Source organism: Thamnophis sirtalis, unplaced genomic scaffold (genome assembly GCF_051295495.1).
Source record: "Thamnophis sirtalis isolate CommonGarterSnake01/CBP01778 unplaced genomic scaffold, rThaSir2_p1.2 scaffold_15, whole genome shotgun sequence".
In the NCBI taxonomy this organism is placed as follows: Eukaryota; Metazoa; Chordata; class Lepidosauria; order Squamata; family Natricidae; genus Thamnophis; species Thamnophis sirtalis.
In genome coordinates, this window is record NW_028261395.1 from 13941497 (window position 1) to 13955644 (window position 14148).

Here is a 14148-nt window from a genome sequence, read left to right on the forward strand (position 1 = left end):
TTTATTTCCTTTATTGTATGTGATTACTCAAGTCCAAAAACTGAGTTAATTGGATGAACTCAACTCCACAATTTACTAAATATACAGTTACAGGAATTTCATGTATAGTATGCTGTCTCTTAGGGTTTATTGAACATAGGAGAATAATATGAGAGGGATTTGTTGTAAAATAAGCTCTTTTAATGAATTCAAAATCAACGCAGCAGACAAGACATGGGAGTGAACATAATACACACTTTAACAATATTTTTTTTTCTTTTAGCCATCAAATACTGCAGCAAGTGTGTCAGTAATAATAGCAAGACAGGCATAGGATTTTTCCAGCCAAGTTAATTTTCCTTCTTATGGTTTTGATGTTGTATTTAATTTTATCTGTATTGAAGGCTGTGCAACATTTTGAGGTGATATAGAGTATGTAAAGGCATGAATACAGTAGAACCTCTGGTCACAACCATAATTCGTTCCATAACATTGGTTGCAAACTGATTTGGTCATGAATCAAACCTAATTTTGGAAATTTGGCGCTTACAAAAAAAATGGTGCAGAAGGGAAAATCAGCAGCAGGGGGGGGGGAATGTGAATATTTTGGTCAGAAGCGTTCGTGACCAGAGGTTCTACCGTATAACATCTTCACTTAAGACTTAAGATTCACTTAAGATATAACATCTTCACTTAAGATTCACTTAAGAACTGTGGCAAGAAAGGTGGTATACTGACCAAAGTTACAATGGCATTGAAAAAAGTGACTGATGACCATTTTTCACACTTAGTGACCATTTTCACACTTAGTGACCATTGCAGCATCCTCATGGTCACATGATCAAAATTTTGATGTTTGGCAACAGATTAGTATTTATGATGGTTTCGGTGTCCTGGGGTCATATAATCACCTTTTGACAAAGTCAAATGGGGAAACCAGATTCACTTATGTTACTAATTTATCAGCTGCATTTATTCACTTAAGAACTGTGGCAAGAAAGGTGATATAGTGACCAAAGTTACAATGACATTGAAAAAAGTGACTGATGACCATTTTTCATACTTAGTGACCATTTTTACACTTAGCGACTGTTGCAGCATCCTCATGGTCATGTGATCAAAATTTGGATGTTTGGCAACAGTTACAATTTATATTTGTAAATTGTAGTTATGTTGAAATAAAAAAAACATTACAATACTATTTTTGCGTTGTATCAAAATTTTTGTTGCTCCGTATAAAATTTTTAATCAACACTCCCCCCCCCCCCCCCCGGTCAAAGGTGTCCCTCTTTACCAATCTGAAAATCGGGTCACCTTATTCATTCTCCTTCCCTGAAGTTCATGTAGATTTTGTGCAAATTCTCCTCCACGTGTGATGCCTGCAAGGGGACCTGGTCCTTGAGTTGGGGTCTCCCCAAAACAGAACGTTCACTTCCTCAGATTCTTATGGCTGCATTTGCCTTCTTTCCATGGACATCACCTGCTGACTCAGATTCTGTTTCCAGTTAACTGCGATTTTGAGATCATTTTCACAAACATACATATCAAGTTTGGTATCCTTCATGTTTCTTCCAGTCCATCATTAATGTCCTTACATGAGACTCTATTGTTAGTCAAGTCCTACGAGATAAAAATCATTTACTTTTCTACTGCTTTTTACTTATGCACCCATCTCTGTGTGCTAATCATAAATATTGTTTCTCGAAACTTGATATTCCTCTTATAAAATTTTATTTTATTCAAAAAGGTAAAATACAAGTTTTGGAAAATAAAACTATTACAAAGACAAAACAAAACTAGACAAAACATTAAAAACAAAGACATGCATATTGTCTCCCCAATTGAATACAATACAGCAATAATAGTTTCTCCCACTTCCAAAATAGGCCCACAATTATAAACTATATATCTACTCGACTTGTCATCTATCTGCTGTATATAAAAAACATAGACAATTGTAGAAGAAAGATTCAATCTGGGATAAGAAACAAAGGTTACTGCTTTTCAAATTCCCGGCTGTTCCCATTCTAGTTTCATCCATTTCTGGAGAAGAATGAATTTTGGAATATTTCTGACGATAAACTGTACTTGGACCAAAATGGAGAGATAAGAGCAGATGTTGGCATTGGCGGCTTCTTGGTTCTCCCCAAGGAGGAAGCCAAGTATGTGATTCTGGCGTATTTTAAAAGACAGAGATTTTCTATCAAAGAAGGTGCTCTTTCACGGCTAAAGTTGCTCAATAAGGTGAGAGAAATTTTGGTGTCGTTTCTCTGTTCTCCAAAGCCTGAGGTCCCATTTCAAGTGGGCAAAGCCGAGAGTCTCCAGGGTTGTTGGCATCCCATGCCAGTTGGTGTTATCTGATTGTAGTTCTTCAACAGACGGGACCTACAGTGAGTGGAGGGGCTTTGCCATGTTTTATGGAAACCTTTCAAGATCTTACTGGTCAGAGGTTTCTTTCTTCATCACAGTTTTATTCTTTATTGAAAAATCTAATGGGATAAAAATTTCCTAAATCTTTTACAATAACTTTTATTCTCCGTTTTAATATGAATATATCATCATATATAACTCTTTTTTTTCAATTCCATCTCTGCTGACTTTATTAAGTAGAAAAGTCCTTTACTGTAATGTTAAATGCCAAAAGCAAAAGGGAGGAACTAAATGAAGAATCTGCCAGTAGTTAGTTATACCTCCTGCATCTTCTTAGTAGTAGTCAGGGATTTCATATTTACTTACATGAAGACCAGAGGCTATTTGGCTAATGTCCGGGTCTATCTCTATTTTCCATGAATGTTGACTACTAAGACATTTTCTTTGGCTTTCTTCATTTTTCTGCTCAGTCTCTGCCTCAGTCCAACTGTGCGGAAAATTGTCTTCCTGGATTTGTCAAGAGGGTTCGAGAAGGAGAGCCACTTTGCTGCTATGACTGCGTTCCTTGTCCGGAGGGGACCTTCTCCACTCAGGAAGGTGGGTCACACTGAGGAAAATGAGGCTTTGTGGAACTGGATCCATCCAGAACCTTTTCATGAAAGTGCAAGTTAAAAGACACAAGCTCACCTTTTTTTAATTTTTAACATGCACAATTTCTTATCTAAAAGGAAGTAAATCAAAAAGTCTTTGAAGGAGGGGCTGGGAGGAGATGGGAGGAGGGGGTGGCAGACTGGGCAAGCTTTACTAACAGCAGAGGAAACATCTCTCCTGTTTTCTAGTCTGGATATGTGCTGCTAAGTTCACCTTTCTAGGAAGATCTGAGTTCTTTGAAACTTGATGGATTGTTTTAGGTCCACCTTCTGAAAGACCTTGCAATTCACTGTATATTGGATCCTCCCCTTGAGGATCACTGAAAAGGTGTCACTGGTCCATAATGTGGTGCTGTGGATAGTTATGGGGGCAACTCATTGAACAAATATTCTGCCAGTCATGTAGATCAATCAATCAATCAGAATAGAGCTGGAAAGGACCTTGGAGGTCTTCTAGTGCTACCTCCTGCTCAAGTAGGAGACCTGATACCATTTCAGACAAGTGACTGTCCAGTCTCTTCTTAAAAACATCCAATGTTGAAGCACCCACAACTTCTGGAGGCCAGCTGTTCCACTGGTTAATTGTTGTCACTGTGAGGAAATTTCTCCTGAATTCCATATAGCTTCCAGATGTTACAGGATACTGTAGGTATCCTCTAAGTCCAGTATATTAACTGCCATGTGGCGGGACTCTAAATATTTATATTAAAAGCTTATATGATTCATTATTAACCTTTAATAATGTAGCTTCCTATGAATTACATTACACATTACACCAGAAATCATTAACACCCTAGGACTTTCCTCAACTTCATATATCTAGCTACTTTAAAAAAAGTTACATCCCTCTTATGCTATTTTTAATGAAAACTAAAAGGAACCAAATATTAAAGAAAATTGATTTTTGGTTTCTCAGATGCAGAAAAATGCACCAAGTGTCCCGATGACAAATATCCAAATGAAGCCAGAGTCCAATGTATCCCCAAAGTTATAGCCTTCCTGTCTTATGAAGAATATCTGGGCATCATCCTGGTCTCTTTTGCCCTTCTCTTGTTCCTAACTACAGTCCTTGTTTTAATTATCTTCATTAAATATGGAGAAACTCCCCTTGTCAAAGCCAACAACCGGGACCTCTCCTACATCCTCCTGGTCTCCCTCCTGCTTTGCTTCTTGTCTCCTTCTCTCTTCATTGGTCAACCAAGGAAAGCCACCTGCCTTCTCCGACAAACGGTTTTCAGCATCATCTTCTCAGTTGCTGTTTCTTCTCTCTTGGCCAAAACCATCACGGTGGTGCTGGCTTTCCTGGCCACAAAACCAGGAAAACGAGTGAAGAGATGGTTGGGGAAGAGCTTGGCCAACTCCATCATCCTTTCTTCTTCTGCTGTCCAAATTATCATCTGCTCCATCTGGCTGGGATTTTCTCCCCCATTCCCTGACTCTGACCTCCACTCCCAGCCTGGAGAGATCATCCTGCAATGCAACGAAGGGGCCGTTGTCATGTTCTACATCACCCTCAGCTACATGGGCTTCCTGGCTGCCATCTGCTTCACGGTGGCTTTCCTGGCCAGGAATCTGCCTGGGGCCTTCAATGAAGCCAAGCTGATCACCTTCAGCATGCTGGTCTTCTGCAGCGTCTGGGTGACTTTTGTGCCAACCTACCTGAGCACCAAAGGGAAATACATGGTGGCTGTTCAGGTCTTCTCCATCCTGGCCTCCAGTGCTGGTCTGCTGGTCTGCATCTTCATCCCCAAGTGCTACATTATCCTTCTGAAGCCAAACCTGAACACAAAGGAGCATCTTACAGCCAGAACAAATGTAAAAACATGAGAAATAACACCATTATGATATTGGAAGAATTATTAAAGTTTCTTTCATTTGAAAGGAGATGTTAATTCTTTGTATAGTATGCAGGAGTCAAGGAAAATCATATGTATATGTTTCAAAATGGGAAATTATTGAATGGAATTTTGGTAGCTCCCTTTCCTTTCAGCTCAATAATTTTTTGCTAAAGTTAACTATGTAAAAGCCATTCAGAGGAATTTGCTGTTCAGCAACAGTTACTGAATAGGATACCGTACAGAAAAATAATTTGGGCCCTTGTTCCTATTGACAGCAGCTAAAAGTGTGTAGGTAAGAGAGAGACTGAGTAGGAAAAGAGGTGAGGAGGAAGCTGTGGGAACCAAGAACCAGCCTGGTTGCCTGATCCTCTCCCTGAGAAAACCAGAATGATGTGAAATGCCATGTTTGATTGGCTCTCAGCTGAGGAGGGAAATCTTCATCCCTCTTATATAATTCTTTATTTCCTGAGAAAACCTCCTTTACAGAAAGTGTTCAGCAGAACAGCTGCCTGGAATTTCACAGATTTCACAGATTGGGCCTCCTCCGAATTCCATCTGCCAGCCAGTGCCGGCTGGCAACTACAAGGAGGAGAGCCTTTTCAGTAGTAGCTCCGACCCTTTGGAACGAGCTCCCCGTGGAGATTCGTACCCTCACCACTGTCCAGGCCTTCCGCATAGCCCTTAAGACCTGGCTAGCCCGTCAGGCCTGGGGACAAAGATAATCGCCCCTCCCGAATGATGAATGAATGTTGCTCATTATTTTACTCTATGTTTGTTTATGTTATTGTTTGTATTCCCTCCCCTGATTTTATGTAAGCCGCCCTGAGTCCCCTCAGGGAAAAGGGCGGCCTATAAATGTTAATAAACAAACAAACAAACAAACAAACAATTTCAATTTGGGATTGTTTTTATTTTGGTATGTACTTCATGCCAAAATTTTAAAAAGTAAAAGAAGTGAAGTATGTAAAGAAATTTCCGCTGTGTTTTTTTTTTTTAATTTCCTCTATTAAAGAAATAAACTAGCAATTTTCAGGCCCTTTAATTTTCCACTCTAGAATTTGTACCTAAAGCATTTTCTCTGCTCCTCTTCCAAGCTTGTCTTGTCTGTGAAGGGCTGGAGAAGATGCCCAGAGAAAGGGGACCTTGAGACTCTCCCCAGGAGGAGGTTGGAGGGATCCTGTCTAAAGGCAGCCGCATCTTCATCCCCAAGTTCTACATTATCCTTCTGAGGCCAGACCTGAACACAAAGGAACAGCTTACAGCCAGAACAAATGTAAAAACATGAGATATAATACCATTATGATATTGGAAGAATTGTTAAAGTTTATTTTATTTGAAAGGAGATATTCTTTCCATTTAGACAGTATACAGGAGTCAAAGAAAATATTCATATGTTTCAAAATAGGAAATTATTGAATTGTTCTAGCTCCCTTCCCTTTCAACTTAATAAACCTTGCTGAAAGTTATTCAGAGGAATTTGCTGTTCAACAACAGCTACTAAATTTGACACCTTTAAAAATAATTCAGGCACCTGTTCCTACAGCTAAACGTGTCTATGTGTGTGAGAGAGGGGGGGGGAGAGGAAGAGAGACATAGAGAGAGCAGGAAAAGAGTTTAGGAGGAAGCTGTTCTGCCAACTGGCTGAATTGTCTCAGCCTGGCCCCCAACCCTCTCCTGAGGGTGTCCCCCCCCAGACAGGTCTCAAGGTCCCATGGACCTCTTTGGCTCAGGCAGTCCAGTTCCTCGGTGGCTCTCTCTCTACGCAAAGTGAAGGAATCGCAGAAACTCTGCAGAGCCCAGAATGGGGCTTCCTCAAACTTCAGGATTGGGAGGGTCCAGAAAGGAGGAGGACCAATGGGAATTCTCCCTGCTTGAGCATCATCGGTCTCCAGGCAGAGTCTCCCTCTACTTCACCCAGTGCAGGAGAGCTTTCCAAGCAGAGAAGAAGCCCCAGTAGGTTCTTCAGGCCAAGATCCCCCCTCCCACTTTCCCCGCCTCTTTCTCCCTGCAGAACTGGCTTTCCTCCTTCAGCTGAAGCCCCAAAGGACTCTGCCCGGAGACCGATGATGCTCAAGAAGGGAGAATTCTCATTGGTGCTGCCGCTAGTTCTGGCCCAGCCCTCCCATCTCCGAAATCCGAGACAAACGCTCCACACCCCTTCCAGATTCCTTCTCTGGGGCTGGAAGCATCAGGCCGGGGAGATACACACAGGCACTGCTGAGCCCAGAACGGGCCTTCAGACGACGCAATGCCTGAAAAACACGGGATGTGCAGAGAAATGCAGGCTACAACCAGCGAATCGCGTTTTCCCAGGATCCCAGGATGAAGCCCCAGCGGACCAATACAAAACAATGCTGCCTTCTTACAAACACACACACAAATCACACAAACACACACACACAGACACGCCAAGAGTCTACAGGTGTTTATTCAAACTCCCCAAACAGGCCCACAGAAAGCTGCCCTATTGATAATAAAGAGAATGTAGATTTAATCCTTCATGTATTAGCTGCAGCTAGAATTGCATTTGCACAACATTGGAAAAGTGTAGAGATTCCTATGGATGAGAAGGTGATAAGGAAAATATCTGAATGTGCAGAAATGAGCAGATTAACATTAGCAATGAAGGAGAAAGAGCAAACTGAATGTTACATGATTTGGGAAGTATTTTACCAATGGTTGGAAAATAAAAAAAGGTGTTTGGAAATGGAGAAGGCTAAAAAATAAGTAGAAAATATATTTAGAGACATAAAGAAGATGGAAACTGTTAGTAAGTGTATGATGAGAATAATGATGGTCATTGGGGGTCAGAAAGAAAGGGAGAAATGGGAAACTGCACTTAACTGCCCGTTATATGGTCATCCAGAGATCCCGTCTCTGAAGCTCTTTCCACCTTCCCTGCGTCTCCTCTTTAGAGCTTCTCCTTCTGGGAAACCCTTCCTCCCCAGTCCTCGCATTCCGACGGTTCCTCCCTCCTGCGGCCTCTTTCCTGGGAGAAAAGAGAAAGGCTCCTTCTGAAGGCCTCTCCACCCTCCCTGCATGGATCTGGTTTCCCCCTGAGGGGATCCTTTGAGGGGAAGGGAGGGATCTCCTCTTCCTGGGACTCTTTCCACCCATCGAGGGTTGAAATGGCTTCTCCTCTTGGCTCTCTGGCTGCTTTTCCTTCAATACCTTTGAGGTCCCCATTGAGATGGAGGGGACCCTCCTCCCGGGTTACGTCCAGTTCCTTCCAAGATTGGACTCTGATTAATCCTCATCCACTCCTAGATACAAATAAAGAAACTCCCATTCAAAGACAAGAACAGGAGATCTGTCTACCTAATTCTTGTGTCTTCTTTGACCCTCCCCAATATTTTCCCCTCTGCTTATAATTGGGTGACATTGGAGGCTGTTTTCCTTCTGACTCCCTCCCAGAGAATTGAAGGCCTCCTTGCTGGGCCTTTCCTGGAGGTCACCAGAGGAACCGGTTTCTTTCTACGCCTAAGTGGGCCCCACTTCCCTTGGACTCAGAAGAGGAGGGAGGGGCAGGAAAGGCCGGACTGAAGAGGGAAAAGTGGAAGAAACCATCCTCCTTTTTTCCGTCTCCTGCAGAGGGGAGTGAAATGCTCCTTCCCTCCGGGAGCCCCTCCTGCTCCTGGAAAGCCCCCTCCTCCCTTCTTTCTGCCCCTCCACAAGGGGAGACTTGGCTTCTCGGAGCTCCCACAACTTGGCTTCTCTCTCTTTGGGAGACAAAGACGTCCCAGGAAGAGAGACCAGGGTCCTTCTCCAGGCGCCTGAAGGTCGCAGGGCTTTGGATGGGGGACAAAACCTTCAGCTGAACCTGGCAGGAGCGAATGGGGGGCCTGAGTTGTTTTTCCCTTTTGGTTCTAGGACTTTATCTCCTCTGAGGGTGGATGGATGGGGGGGGGGAAGCAGCCCAGGGCCTGATCTGGGGGTCCTTCTGGATCCACAACTCCTGCCTGAGGAGCAGGGGGGGCAGCCGTGGTCAGGAGGGGCCACGGCAGAGTTTGGGGTTTCGCCCCCCCCCCAGTCGCTCCCTTCACGGCCACTCAGGCCCTGCTCGCACCCAGGATGGACTCCCGCAAGGCTCTCCCTGTGGGGCTGCCCTTGGAGAGCTTCCAGGAACTCCGACTGAGGCAGAAGGCAGCTGCGAAGACAGTTATGTCTCTGCCTAAACAACACTGAAGAAAGAGCAGGAGGGCCTCCACTTACAACGGATCATTTAGTTCAAAGTTAACAACGGCACTGAAAAAAGGGACTTGTGACCGTTTTTCATGCTTACAATTACTGCAGTATCCCCATGGTCACGTGATCAAAAGTCAGATGTTTGGCAACTGTCTCATATTTATGACGGTCGTAGTGTCCCGGACTCATGGGATGGACTTTTGGGACCTTCTGGCCAGCAAAGTCAGTGGGGAAGATTCACTTAACAACTGTGGCAAGAAAGGTCGTAAAATGGGGGCAAAATGAACTTATCGACTGTCTTATTTAGCAGAAGAAATTCTGGGCTCCATTGTGGTCGCAAGTCGAGGACCATCTATAGGCTTATTTGGAAGCCTCCCCAAATGGTGAAACGATATTCAACACACTGGTTTTTGGCACTGCCAGGGGCTAAGGGACTGCGCTCCGGAAAAGCCGAACCTCCAGGTTCTGGTGTGCTTAAACACCAACGATCAGCTGGCCGGTGCGCATGCTGGTTTTCACCACTGCCAGGTGCGAGAAGTACAGTGCGCCAGAAACTTGAAAGACAAACAGGCAAGGCTGCACGTGTCAAGTGACATGGTTACACATGCCACTTGGAGCATGCATACAATAGGTTCACCATCATGGCCCTGTACTAATCCTAAACTGGATGTGATTTTAATACTCCTTGTGCCTGATAGTCAAATCTGCCTTGGTTTATCTTCCCAAAAAGCAATCGAGTTGGAAGATCACTTAGAAGCCGTTTTTGAGGCTGCCCTGATAAAGTGGGATCTGCCTATGAAAAGGGAGAACCCAGAGACCCCTCTTACATTCCTTTTTATCGTTGGCACAACAAAGAAAAATGAAAGAGGAAAGTTGATTGGACAGGTAAAAGCAACCTTTGCATAGGAAATCAGTTACCTGTACTCAAACATGTTACATATTTGCATCCCATAATATCACCCATTCATTAAATTGAGGTCTGACATGAGAAGGGGCACACATGTAAAGGAAGACAGATGCTTATAGTTCAAGAAAGAGATAAACCAGACCCCAATTTGTATGGACAAACTTTTTTCTTATCCGGAGCTAATTTCCAGCCAGTTTATCTTCCCCGGTTAGCAATGTCGAAGGCTATTCCTATATTCCAGTCTGTAATGAGCCTGAACATCGTTTTAAAAGACAGAAAATAAGTCAAATTAAAATACAAGCTAACTATGTTAGTTAAGAAGTTACAAGATCCATGTCATGTGCCCCTCTGCCCAAAGTTAAACTCCATTTTCCATCTGTTGTAAAAAGGGAAATGGTAGGATGAGAGATGATGAGTAGTGAATAGGAAGTTTTATTTCCCCCCCTTTGCAGTCCGGGTGCTGCCTTTCAATTAAGCAGTGGATGGAGTCTGTTTCCTTCACCCTGTGTGGTTTTCCCATATTCATGAAGGACTCTGAGGTCTTTTCTGCTTCCTCAGTTCCTTGAGTAAGCAGAGGGCTGAGAGGCTGCAGCTGAGATCCTGGAGGTGCCCACAGAACGGGGGATGGCACAACCTGAATTCTTGCCACACCTACCTAGAGTAAGGTGACCAGATTTTCAGATTGGAAAAGAGGGACGCCCTTGACCGGGGGGGGGGGGGCACTTGATTAAAAAAAATTTTTTTTGTCAAAAGGTCACCCCAGGACACTGAAACCAGCATAAATACGAATCTGTTGCCAAACAAAATTTTGATCACGTGACCATGAGGATGCTGCAACGGTCGCTAAGTGTGAAAAATGGTCGCAACGGTCGCTAAGTGTGAAAAATGGTCGCAACGGTCGCTAAGTGTGAAAAATGGTCATCAGTCACTTTTTTCAATGCCATTGTAACTTTGGTCACTATATCACCTTTCTTGCCACAGTTTTTAAGTGAATAAATGCAGCTGATAAGTTAGTAACATAAGTGAATCTGGTTTCCCCATTTGACTTTGTCAAAAGGTGATTATATGACCCCAGGACATTGAAACCATCATAAATACGAATCTGTTGCCAAACATCAAAATTTTGATCGCGTGACCATGAGGATGCTGCAACAGTCACTAAGTGTGAAAATGGTCACTAAGTGTGAAAATGGTCATCAGTCACTTTTTTCAATGCCATTGTAACTTTGGTCACTATACCACCTTTCTTGCCACAGTTTTTAAGTGAATAAATGCAGCTGATAAGTTATTAACATAAGTGAATCTGGTTTCCCCATTTGACTTTGTCAAAAGGCAATTACATGACCCCAGGACACTGAAACCATCATAAATACGAATCTGTTGCCAAACATCAAAATGTTCATCGTGTGACCATGAGGATGCTGCAACGGTCGCTAAGTGTGAAAATGGTTGTTAAGTGTAAAAAATGGTAATCAGTCACTTTTTTCAATGCCATTGTAACGTTGGTCACTAAATGTTTTCCCCCTCCTCGAGACACCTCACTTCTTCCTTCATTCCTCTTGCTTATCTATCTTCACCTTATCCATCTTCTGCTCTTTTCTTCTCTTCCTTCCTTTCTCCTTCCATCCTCTCTTCTTTCCTCACTCACTCCCTTCCTCCTTTTCTCTTCCTTCCTCCTTCCATTCTTTCAACTTCCTTTCTTTTACCTATCTATCTTTTCTGTCTTTCTGCTCTTTCCATTTCTCTCTTCCTCTTCGCTTCTGTTCCTCCTTCCATCCTTTCACCTTCCCTCCTTCCTATTTCTTCCTTCCTTCTGCCTATCTACCTTCACCTTTGTCTTTCTGCTCTTTCCCTGTCTTCCTCTTTCCTCCCTCCCTTCTTTCCTTTCTAGTTCCATCTTTTCTTCTTTCCTCTCTCCCTCCCTTTTTCTTTCTTCCTTCCTTCCTCCTTCCTCTTGCCTATCAACTTCATCCTCCTCGTCTTTCTGCTCTTTCCCTCTCTTCCCCTTTTCTTCCCACTTCCTTCCCTCTTTTCTCCCTCCCTTCTTCTTTTTCTTCCTTTCTTCTTCCATCTTCCTCCTTCTTTCCATCTTTTCTCCTTCCATCTTCTCCCCCCTCCCTTCTTCTTTTCCTTCCCCCTCCCTCCTTCCTTCCTCTCCTTCCCACTCTCTCCTTGGGAGGGGTTGGGGTTGGGGGTGGCAGCAGAGACCAAATAAAGTCAGAAAATCTTATTAAAACTTTCCTATTTGTTGGATTGCCTTGCTGCGAACTTATAAACCAAATCAGGGAAACATTTTGCAACCGAGCCTGCTGCAAGGAGAGGCAGTCCTGCCCCAGTTTTGCAAGGAATGAGAAACGGTGCTTTAAACCGAAGCAACTGCAATCGGAACCGCAGACAGGGAAAGAAAGAAAGAAAGATCCTTGTAGCACAAAACCCACCTTTGCATGGTTGTGAGAACATAAACAACAACAAAAAAAAAAGCACAGCGTCCCTCCGCCCTCTGAATAGGACTCAGCATGACTCCGAGCCGGGCAGGGAGATAAGCACCTTCATTTGCATTCTCTGAGACCGTGATGCTTTGCAAGGAACATTTCCCCGGGCTTTTTGGAGATTTTTCCTTTCGTGCTTAAATAAAAAGAACGGGACTTCTTTAAAACGCCACAGCTCTTTCAGCCTAACAAAAATGCAATCTCTTCCTTCGTCCTTCTCCGTCACTAACAGCTGGGGGCTCAGAAATCGGAGTGAAAAGTCAGTCCTCCATCTCTTCCCTCTTCCCGGATTCACTCCGAAGTTTTTTATTTTTTTATTTTTTATTTTTTATTTTTTATTACATAGACAACAATGGGAAAGGGAGAGGATGGAGAGAAAAAAATGGGGGGGGGGAGGGAAAACCCATCTTCACATACAATATGTCGTCTAATCACAGGTGCATCCCTACTAAGTTTATACATCCCGTATCTCTCTATTGTATATTTAATAAGCACCACAATAAGCTAGGGTTTAAAAAACAAAAAACAACAAAGTAAAACAAGGGAGAGAGGAAGAAAAAAAAAAGGGTGGGGGAAGGGGGGGAGGCCAAAAAGGCCAAAAAAAAAAAAAAGTCCAAGAAGAGAAGGGGAAAAGAAAAAAAAAGGGTGGGGGGAGGGGGGAAGGCCAAAAAGGACAAAAAAGGTCCAAAAAGGAAGGGGGAAAAAAAAACAAAACAAAAACAAAAAGAAAAAAAGAAAAAAAACCATCATCACATGCAGCATGTCGTTTGATTACGGTTGTTTTAACCTCTACATCTTCAAATAATGTTTACCATCTCAGATATTTCCTCTAATGTAACTAAAGGTCTCATTTTCCTTCTACCATATATATTCAGTTAACATTAGCATTGTTTTCCCCCAGAGAATATACTTCTATTCATTGTTAACCTTGCATTTCATACCTTCAAACAGAGATCTTATTCCTTCATTGTTCAACAAGGCATCGCTGCCTATATATACCAGTTTTCATTTGTTCCCCTACTAGAATTGCCTTATCAGCAGCGAAATATCATTATAATAAATTCTTAACCTTATACATTATATCACCAGACCTTATATTAGTACACTCCGAAGTTTTAAATCTTCCTTCTGTGCATAAACACTCCCTCCCTCTCCCCCTCCCTCTCCCTGTATCTGTTTGTCTCTCACTCTCTGTGTGGCTCTTTACCTCTATCTCCCCCCCTCCCTCTCTCTGTCTCTCTTGTCATTCTCTGTGTGTGTCTGTCTCTCTCTCTGTCTCTCCTCCCTCCTTGTGTGTGTGTGTATGTGTGTGGGGGATCCCTGCCACCGCGGATGGGCTCCGGACTAGTGGAGCCTCCTCTTCCTCCTTTTTAACCAGGCGATCTTTGGCTGCTACACAATCCCAAGGTTTGCAGCGGCTTCAGAGAAAGAAGGCATGCGAGAAAGCCCCCCCCCCCATGCCCGCTGCCTGAACATTTGAATGAAGGAGGCTGCAGGCTCCTTTGTCCTTGGCTATGCAATTTTCTTTCGTTCTCTGCTGCCCGAACGAGTGAATAAGGCAGAGGGAGAATGAAAGGAGATTGCGTCCCTTCTGTCTCCCCGTTGCTCAGAAAAGCAACTGTGGGAAGGTCAAAGTATCCATTTCCCGGGCGGGCTGCCGTTTCTCTTGCTGAGGGCGGGAGGAGGAGGAGGAGAAAGTTAAAGTGGCGGCCCGATCCCTTCAGCAGCCG